Below are 11,187 nucleotides of genomic sequence, written 5' to 3'. Positions count from 1 at the left end.
TTTCAACTTGTAACATGTATATCTCATTGATATTGTCAACATAGAGTAATATAATAAGTGCAATAAGCAAGTATGTAGGAATCAATGCACAGTTCACACAAGTGTTTGCTTCTTGAGGTGGAGAGAAATAGGTGAACTGACTCAACATTGAAAGTAAAAGAATGGTCCTCCATAGAGGAAAAGCATCGATTGCTATATTTGTGCTAGAGCTTTGATTTTGAAAACATGAAACAATTTTGTCAACGGTAGTAATAAAGCATATGTATCATGTAAATTATATCTTACAAGTTGCAAGCCTCATGCATAGTGTACTAATAGTGCCCGCACCTTGTCCTAATTAGCTTGGACTACCGGATCATCACAATGCACATGTTTTGACCAAGTGTCACAAAGGGGTACCTCTATGCACTTTGTACAAAGGTCTAAGGAGAAAGCTCGCATTGGATTTCTCGCTATTGATTATTCTTCAACTTAGACATCCATACCGGGACAACATAGACAACAGATAATGGACTCCTCTTTTATGCATAAGCATGTAACAACAATTAATAATTTTCTCATTTGAGATTGAGGATATTTGTCCAAAACTGAAACTTCCACCATGGATCATGGCTTTAGTTAGCGGCCCAATGCTCTTCTCTAACAATATGCATGCTTAACCATAAGGTGGTAGATCTCTCTTACTTCAGACAAGACGGACATGCATAGCAACTCACATGAAATTCAACAATGAATAGTTGATGGCGTCCCCAGTGAACATGGTTATCGCACAACAAGCAACTTAATAAGAGATAAAGTGCATAATTACATATTCAATACCACAATAGTTTTTAAGCTATTTGTCCCATGAGCTATATATTGCAAAGGTGAATGATGGAATTTTAAAGATAGCACTCAAGCAATTTACTTTGGAATGGCGGAAAATACCATGTAGTAGGTAGGTATGGTGGACACAAATGGCATAGTGGTTGGCTCAAGTATTTTGGATGCATGAGAAGTAATCCCTCTCGATACAAGGTTTAGGCTAGCAAGGCTTATTTGAAACAAACACAAGGATGAACCGGTGCAGCAAAACTCACATAAAAGACATATTGTAAACATTATAAGACTCTACACCGTCTTCCTTGTTGTTCAAACTCAATACTAGAAATTATCTAGACCTTAGAGAGACCAAATATGCAAACCAAATTTTAACATGCTCTATGTATTTCTTCATTAATAGGTGCAAAGCATATGATGCAAGAGCTTAAACATGAGCACAATAATTGCCAAGTATCACATTACCCAAGACATTTATAGCAATTACTACATGTATCATTTTCCAATTCCATCCATATAACAATTTAACGAAGAAGAAACTTCGCCATGAATACTAAAAGCTAAGAACACATGTGTTCATACGAACCAGCGGAGCGTGTCTCTCTCCCACACAAGCATGATGTAATCCAATTTATTCAAACACAAACAAAAACAAAAGCACACAGACGCTCCAAGTAAAGCACATAAGATGTGATGGAATAAAAATATAGTTTCAGGGGAGGAACCTGATAATGTTGTCGATGAAGAAGGGGATGCCTTGGGCATCCCCAAGCTTAGACGCTTGAGTCTTCTTAATATATGCAGGGGTGAACCACCGGGGCATCCCCAAGCTTAGAGCTTTCACTCTCCTTGATCATAGTATATCATCCTCCTCTCTTGACCCTTGAAAACTTCCTTCACACCAAACTCGAAACAACTCATTAGAGGGTTAGTGCACAATAAAAATTAACATATTCAGAGGTGACACAATCATTCTTAACACTTCTAGACATTGCATAATGCTACTGGACATTAATGGATCAAAGAAATTCATCCAACATAGCAAAAGAGGCAATGCGAAATAAAAGGCAGAATCTGTCAAAACAGAACAGTTCGTATTGACGAATTTTAAAATGGCGCCAGACTTGCTCAAATGAAAATGCCCAAATTGAATGAAAGTTGCGTACATATCTGAGGATCATGCACGTAAATTGACTTAATTTTCTGAGCTACCTACAGGGAGGTAGACCCAGATTCGTTACAGCAAAGAAATCTGGAACTGCGCAGTAATCCAAATCTAGTACTTACTTTTCTATCAACGGCTTTACTTGGCACAACGAAACACAAAACTAAGATAAGGAGAGGTTGCTACAGTAGTAAACAACTTCCAAGACACAAATATAAAACAAAGTACTGTAGCAAAATAACACATGGGTTATCTCCCAAGAAGTTCTTTCTTTATAGCCATTAAGATGGGCTCAGCAGTTTTAATGATGCACTCGCAAGAAATAGTATTTGAAGCAAAAGAGAGCATCAAGAGGCAAATTCAAAACACATTTAAGTCTAACATGCTTCCTATGCATAGGAATCTTGTAAATAAACAAGTTCATGAAGAGCAAAGTAACAAGCATAGGAAGATAAAACAGGTGTAGCTTCAAAAATTTCAGCACATAGAGAGGCATTTTAGTAGCATGAAAATTTCTACAACCATATTTTCCTCTCTCATAATAACTTTCAGTAGCATCATGAGCAAACTCAACAATATAACTATCACATAAAGCATTCTTATCATGAGTCTCATGCATAAAATTATTACTCTCCACATAAGCATAATCAATTTTATTAGTTGTAGTGGGAGCAAATTCAACAAAGTAGCTATCATTATTATTCTCATCAAGTGTTGGAGGCATAGTATTATCATCATAAAAATTACTCTCCATAGTAGGCGGCACTAAAAGACCAATATCATTATAATCATCATAAATAGGAGGCAAAGTATCATCAAAGTAAATTTTCTCCTCAATGCTTGGGGGACTAAAAAGATCATGCTCATCAAAACCAGCTTCCCCAAGCTTAGAATTTTCCATATCATTAGCAACAATGGTGTTCAAAGTGTTCATACTAATATGTTCCATGGGTTTTTTAATTTTCGGATCAAACCATCCATGTCTTAAATCAGGAAATAGAGTAAAAAGCTCATTGTTGTCCATTATGCCTTACTAGTGTAAACAAGAAACAAAAAGTTGCAATTGCAGGATCTAAAGGAAATAGCTTTGAGTACTTACGGTGCCGGGAAAATAGCTTGGTAGCCGAGGTCCGGAGTGTGAGTACCTTTTACCTTTCCTCCCCGGCAACGGCGCCAGAAAATTAGCTTGATGTCTACTTCCCCCTCCTTTTCCTGTAGACAGTGTTGGGCCTCCAAGAGCAGAGGTTTGTAGAACAGCAGCAAGTTTTCCCTTAAGTGAATCACCCAAGGTTTATCGAACTCAGGGAGGAAGAGGTCAAAGATATCCCTCTCATGCAACCCTGCAACCACAAAGCAAAAAGTCTCTTGTGTCCCCAACACACCAAATAGGTGCACTAGTTCGGCGAAGAGATAGTGAAATACAGGTGGTATGAATAAGTATGAGCAGTAGTAACGGTGCCAGAAAATAGCTTGCTGGCGTGTAGTTGATGGTGGTAGTATTGCAGCAGTAGTAACGCAGTAAAACAGTAAACAAGCAGCGAAAGCAGTATTTAGGAACAAGGCCTAGGGATTAGACTTTCACTAGTGGACACTCTCAACATTGATCACATAACAGAACAGATAAATGCATACTCTACACTCTTGTTGGATGATGAACGCATTGCGTAGGATTACACGAACCCTCAATGCTGGAGTTAACAAGCTCCACAATTTGTTCATATTTAAGTAACCTTATAGTGTAAGATAGATCAATACAACTAAACCAAGTACTAACATAGCATGCACACTGTCACCTTCATGCATATGTAGGAGGAATAGATCACATCAATACCATCATAGCAATAATTAACTCCATAATCTACAAGAGATCATGATCATAGCATAAACCAAGTACTAACACGGTGCACACACTGTCACCTTTACACATGTGCAGGAGCAATAAAACTACTTTAATAACATTGCTAGAGTAGCACATAGATAAATTGTGATACAAACTCATATGAATCTCAATCATGTAAAGCAGCTCATGAGATTATTGTATTGAGGTACATGGGAGAGATGAACCACATAGCTACCGGTACAGCCCCGAGCCTCGATGGAGAACTACTCCCTCCTCATGGGAGCAGCAGCGGTGATGAAGATGGCGGTGGAGATGGCAGCGGTGTCGATGGAGAAGCCTTCCGGGGGCACTTCCCCGCTTCGGCAGCATGCTGGAACAGAGACTCCTGTCCCCCAGATCTTGGCCTCGCGATGGCGGCGGCTCTGGAAGGTTTCTGTGGTTTTCGTCGAACGTCTCAGGGTTTTCGATCCAGGGGCTTTATATAGGCGAAGAGGCGGCGCAGGAGGGTCAAAGGGGCGACGACACCATAGGGCGGCGCGGCCAGGGCCAGGGCCGCGCCGGCCTATGGTCTGGGGGCCCAGTGCCCCCCCTCTGGTCCTTCCCGGGTGTTCTGGATGCTTCCGGTGAAAATAGGAACTTGGGCGTTGATTTCGTCCGATTCCGAGAATATTTCGTTACTAGGATTTCTGAAACCAAAAACAGCAGAAAACAGGAACTGGCACTTCGGCATCTTGTTAATAGGTTAGTTCCAGAAAATGCACGAATATGACATAAAGTGTGCATAAAACATGTAGATAACATCAATAATGTGGCATGGAACATAAGAAATTATCGATACGTCGGAGACGTATCAGGTATCAATGACCACTCTCCGCGCATCTCCTTAACAAATATGAGCGTCAGTACGACCGACGCCGGCGGTACGACATAGATGACGAAAGATATCATCGGTCTGACGTAGACAACAGAAAATATCGTCGGTATGATAGAGACGACGAAGGATATGAACGCCGCGCTAAGGGGAAGTCAGGAGGGCAGGAAGACATGGACAGACACTGGGATTGTCCTTTCTTTAAACACTGCTGGGATTCAGGAATGAGCCGATTGCCTACAATCGACAACTGCCCGGAATGCAGACAGCAGAAGGAGGACACCGGTGAGGTTTCAGTGTTCAAACGTCTAGGGCCTCTCCCATCTCAGAACAGACGAGCTGAGTCATCTCGGGTGGAAGATTTCGAGGAGTCAGAAGGTGAAGAAGAAGAAGAAGATAGATACCACCGGCCAAGGTGGTGCCCTGATGGACTCAGTCACTCCCAAAAGCGTAGGGTTCAGCGGCTACGTAGCTTGGAGGAAGCCGAGGCGCAATACCTGCACACGTTGTGGAAAGCGCGGCCCGATCTGGCCGTGAAAATTCAGCAAACTTTGGACACGGAGATGCGTCCACAGAAGAAAGAATGGCGCCACAAACAAATAAAAACCGATGCGAAGACATCGGCTGGCACAAATATGGTGTTCATTCTTCCGTCGGAGTTTTGTGCTCCAAGAACCGAAGAAGTGCTGGTAGCACAGTTTAACTGCGGCCCACGACCAGTTATCTTTGAAAAGCCACGAGAGAAGAGCTACAAACATTTGAAGGCCCTGTACCTAAAAGGTTATATCAACGGGCAGCCTGTTAGCAAGATGTTGGTCGACACGGGAGCGGCAGTCAATATTATGCCATACTCCATGCTACGGCATTTAGGACGCTCTAACGCAGATCTGATCAAAACCAACGTCACACTAAGCGACTTCAACGGCCAAGCATCAGAAACGCAAGGCGTTCTGAACGTGGATCTAACCGTGGGCCGAAAAACCATCCCTACATCATTCTTCATCGTCGACAGCAAAAGCACCTACGCTGTTCTGCTAGGGAGGGATTGGATTCACGCCAACTGCTGCATTCCGTCCACAATGCACCAATGCCTGATACAGTGGGATGGAGATGAAATGGAGGTCGTTCATGCAGATGACTCGGTCGAGATCTCAATAGCTCGCATGAATATTTGGGACGCAGACGACCAAGAGCCGATCTCTGGAGTCAGTTTGGACTGCTGTGAGTGCATCGAAGCTACAAAAAACGGGGTGAGGCTGGTCTTATCCACTGGCCTGACAGAGTAGCAAGAGCAAAGTCAATGGACGTACGTGGCAAGGCCGATCCCTGCGATCGGCCCCAAAAAATGAAAAGCAACGATCCCACCTCAAGCATGTCATGTAGTCGTAGTAGGGAGACTCCCTCCCGTAGTAGAGCACAAATAAGTTGTAAACCTTCATTGAACAATGCAATCAAAAAGGGGGCCGATTCCAGCAATCGGCCCAAATTATCCTCACCATACGTTTTGCCTGTGTTCAGCATCGATCTAGCAGGCGACGGAAAGCTAGGATATGGGTTTACATCGGCTGATGAGCTAGAAGAGATTGTCATTGGTCCTGGGGATAAGCCACGACCAACATTTATCAGCAAAAAGTTGGATCCGCATCTGAGGGGCCTGATGATAGCTTTGTTGAAAGAATACCTAGATTGCTTTGCCTGGGATTACACAGAGATGCCCGGGTTAGACAGGAGCATCATTGAGCATCGGCTCCCTCTTAAGAAAGGATTTCGGCCGTTCCAGCAGCGAGCACGACAGATGAAGGCCAAAATTTTAGAAGAAGTTAAGAAAGAGATCGAGAAAATGTTGAACGCCGGGTTCATCAGGCCATGCAGGTATGCTGAGTGGATTTCTAGTATCATACCTTTACAGAAAAAGGACGGCCGATGGCGCGTCGCCATAGATTTTCGGGATCTCAATAGAGCCACTCCAAAGGATGAGTATCCAATGCCGGTAGCAGAGACATTGATCAATGCAGCTGCTGGTCATAAAGTGTTAAGTTTCATGGATGGCAATGCTGGCTACAACCAAATTTTTATGGCTCCAGAAGATATACACAAGACTGCATTCAGAGTGCCAGGTTCGGTTGGTGTGTTTGAATATGTAGTCATGACATTTGGACTGAAAAATGCCGGCGCAACATACCAAAGGGCCATGAATTACATCTTTCATGATCTGATCGGCAAGTTGGTAGAGATTTACATTGATGACGTGGTAGTCAAGTCTGTTTCACTAGAAGGACACTTGGAGGATTTGCGATGCATCCTGGACCGAACTAGAAAATTCGGGCTAAGAATGAATCCGAAGAAGTGTGCTTTTGGTGTAACGGCCGGTCAATTCTTGGGTTTCTTGGTTCATGAACGCGGAATTGAGATCGGCCTGAAAAGTCAGGAGGCAGTGCGAACAATGCAGCCACCTACCACGAAGAAAGAACTCCAGTCTCTCATCGGCAAAATCAACTTCGTCAGAAGATTCATCTCTAATCTGTCAGGGCGAATCGAGCCGTTAATGGGATTGGTAAAAATTAAATCTGATGAGGAGTTTCGCTGGGGGGCAGAGCAACAGCAAGCGTTTGACGAGATTAAAGAGTATCTAACGAAGCCGCCTGTGTTGGTTCCGCCCCAGCAAGACAGACCATTCTATATTTACTTGTCAGTAGCTGATACTTCTATCGCCTCAGTGGTGGTGCAAGTTTATGATGGTCTGGAGAGAGCCGCTTTCTACCTCAGCAGAAGGATGTTGGATGCAGAGACTAGGTACCCTGAGATCGAGAAGTTATGCCTCTGCCTATTTTTTACCTGCACCAAGCTTCGTCACATCTTGCTATCAGCGGAAATTGTCATCATATGCAAATCGGATATCATCAACCATATGCTGTCGGCTCCTGTGTTGAAAGGCCGACTCGGTAAGTGGATGTTCGCATTATCGGAATTTGATCTCTGGTATCAGCCTGCGAAAGCAGTCAAGGGACAGGCGTTGGCCGATCTTATTGCTGAACGAATCAACACTGATATAGCAGCACTGTCTGTGCGTGCATGGGCCATGTTTTTCGATGGATCGGCTTGTGATGATGGTTGCGGCATCGGCATTCTACTCGTGTCGCCTCGGGGGCAACATATTCCTTCTCCATCAGGCTACCTACCCCTTGCACCAACAATGTCGCTGAGTATGAAGCAATACACAAGGGAATGGAGTTGCTTATGGAAGCCGGGGCAGAAGCAGTGGAACTTTTTGGAGACTCCAAATTGGTGATTTCCCAGCTCACGGAGGAATACAAATGTGAGAGCGAGTCGCTCTTCCCATTATGGATGCAATGCTGTGAGCTGATGGCCCAATTTAGGTACATAAACTTCAATTGGATCCCGAGGTCGCAAAATACAGAGGCAAACGATCTCGCACAAATGGCGTCAGGCTACAAGGACGTAGCAGGTGGAGCCGATGTTCAGGTACAGTTCCTGGAACCGGATGACTGGAGAGCCGATATCTTCAATTACTTGAAAGATCCGGCTCGGGGGGCACCTAAACGGATAAGGTACAAGGCCATGAAGTATGTCCTTATTGGGGATGACATGTTCTATAGGACTTTGGAAGGGTTACTTCTCAGATGTCTGGGACCAGCCAAGTCAAATCGGCTCTTAAACCAGGTAGACGAAGGCGCCTGGGGAACTCACCAATCGGCTCATAAGATGAAATGGTTGATCAGGCGATCGGGGTTTTATTGGCCCACCATGCTTGAGGATTGTTTTAAGTACTATAAAGGGTGTCAAGCATGTCAGAGGTTTGGGAAAATTCAGACTGTACCCACATCAGCAATGAACCCCATCATCAAGCCTTGGCCATTTCGAGGTTGGGGCATGGATATGATCGGCAAACTCAATCCTCCATCGAGCAAAGGCCATGTGTGGATTTTGGCCATTACAGATTATTTCACTAAATGGGTGGAGGCCGTCCCTATGAAGTCAGTGAAATCTGAAGATGTTATCAATTTCGTGAAAGAGCATGTCATTCATAGATTCGGGATTCCCCAGACTATCACGACCGATGGAGGTTCGGTCTTCATTTCTCGCGAGTTTAGAAAGTTCTGCGAGGACATGGGAATTAAGTTGATCCGATTGTCTCCATACTATGCTCAAGCAAATGGGCAAGCTAAAGCGTCCAACCAGAGCCTCATCAAGCTGATTAAGAGGAAAGTCGACGAGCACCCTAGACGTTGGCACGAGGTATTGTCAGAGGCTTTCTGGGCTTATCGCATGTCATGTCATGGAGTGATAAAAACCTCGCCATACCATCTGGTCTATGGACAAGAAGCCGTATTGCCCTAGGAAATCACGGCGGGGTCGAGACGTATTACGTTTCAGAATGATTTAACAACTGAAGAATATTCAGCCCTGATGAGTGATAGCATTGAGGATCTAACGGAACTTAGACTTTGGTCGCTTGAGAAAATTAAAGAGAACAAAGCCAAGGTAGCTCGCGCATATAATAAGAAGGTGAGACCAAAGGAGTTCCACGTTGGTGATCTGGTATGGGAAGCTGTATTGCCATTGGGGACTAAGGATGCAATGTATGGTAAATGGTCTCCAAATTGGCACGGGCCTTACAGGGTCGACCAAGTGTTGAAGGGTAACGCATACATGCTCGAGGAGCTGAGCGGTGTGAAGTTCCCTGTGGCTGTCAATGGTCAGCATCTCAAGAAATATTTCCCAAGTATGTGGGATGATGGACAGTGAAATATAGGGGCCGATGCATGAAATCGGCCAGTAAAAATTTTTATGCAAAGCAACAGGACGCAAAACACAGCCGATGCACAGACATCGACTTTAGACAAAAAAGCCGATGCGCAGCCATCGACTCTAGACGTACAAACTGTTACAAGCAGGTATCAGGTTACATAGATAGGCTCTACTGAAGGAATGCCTCGAAGGCACGGAGAGCGTCAGCACGGACACGATCCACCTCGGCGATCTCGGCCTCGTCATCTTCGTCCTTGCCCGTCACTAGCTATTGGTTTAGGGCACGTATTTCTGCCAGATCAGTTTTCAGTTGAGCTTTGAGGCCTTCTGCTTCCTCTTGGGAGCGGGCAATAAGGGCTTCCTTATCGTAAATAAGCTGTTTGGTTGCCCGAACCCTCTGTTCAAGGTCCTCCATTTCCTTTCGCAAGGTCTCAAGTTCGGCGGTGCTGACAGAGGTGTCAGTTTTGGCATCTAAGGCCGCCTTTTTCTCATTGAGCCGCTGACATTTGTCTGCAATATCGGCTTTCAACGAAAGTTGCGCGTGGTGTAGATCGATTCTCTGACGAGCTAACTTCACCCTTGAACTGTAGGCAGACAGAGTCACAACTGGCCAAAGTTTCACCTGCAACGTTACCGGGAGGTGGTGCTGGATTTCTTCAAGAACGCTCTTCACTTCCTCGGGGTCTTCGACCAACGTCTCGATCGGGGAGGAAAGCAGGGCTTTGAGACGCTGGAATTGACATGGGACAGCGCTGGGTCGTGGTTCATCGCATGCCGTAGAAGGAGCTGGTTTGATGGATTCAGGGTCGAACGTTAGCAAGCCCAAGAGGCCACAACCCTGGCAAACAGAAACAGTGTCAGTATGCAGCAAAAGGGGAAGGGTAAGCCAAACGAAAGGAGTATACCTCTCCTGAGACCAGGGAGACAGCCGATGATGAGGTAATCGGCTCTTGTGTTTCTGCTAAGGGCTTGGCCAAATTGGCGACCTTGTCAACGGCACCTTTAGGGATTACTGGATCCAGGTTTGTAGAGGGCATCAGTACTTCCTCGACTTCCCCACTAGAAGTGTCATCAGTCTGCAAAGGAGGTGGTTAGCCGATGCGAGCAGCAACGGATTAGTATGAAAGGTGAGCCGGGGAGAGTATGGAGGGTAATTACATTTGAAGCCTCTTGGTTTGATGAAGGGGCTCGCGGTGCCTTTCGAATCCTCTTGGTGCATCGGCTCTTTGTGCGTTGACCGCCCTGCCCCGCTTTGATTGGAGCTTGGGGGGCAACAGGTTCAGGAACTGGCCTTTTTCTGGAAGCCGATGGTGGCAAATCTGGCTGGCTCTGCGTGGTGATTTTCCCAGAGTTGCCCGAGCTCGAATCCCCTCGACTGGATTGCGTTTCCTCGCTGGAGTTGTCTTCGGTGGAGGCCTATAAAAGGAGAGTTAGCAAGCACAAGCATGTTTGCAGAAGCCCATGAGGATAGATGAAATCAGTCAAGGCATGGATCAACGTACATGCAAGCTCTCTTGATCTGGAGAAGGGCTCTGGCGCTTCAAAGTTTTCCTGGCGGCTACTTTCCTCACCGCCATTCTCGCCTTGGTTGGGGCTCGGGGGGCAGCTGGCCCGGAAGATGCTTTGCTCTTGGAAGCCGATTTTGGTGAAATCGGCTGGCTCTGCATCACGACCTTTTTCAAGGGCGGCGAGTTTTTGCAGAAGAGGACCACAGGAGCCGGT

This window comes from Lolium perenne, chromosome 6 (genome assembly GCF_019359855.2).
Source record: "Lolium perenne isolate Kyuss_39 chromosome 6, Kyuss_2.0, whole genome shotgun sequence".
NCBI classification, from domain to species: Eukaryota; Viridiplantae; Streptophyta; class Magnoliopsida; order Poales; family Poaceae; genus Lolium; species Lolium perenne.
Note: the sequence above shows the minus strand (reverse complement) of the source record.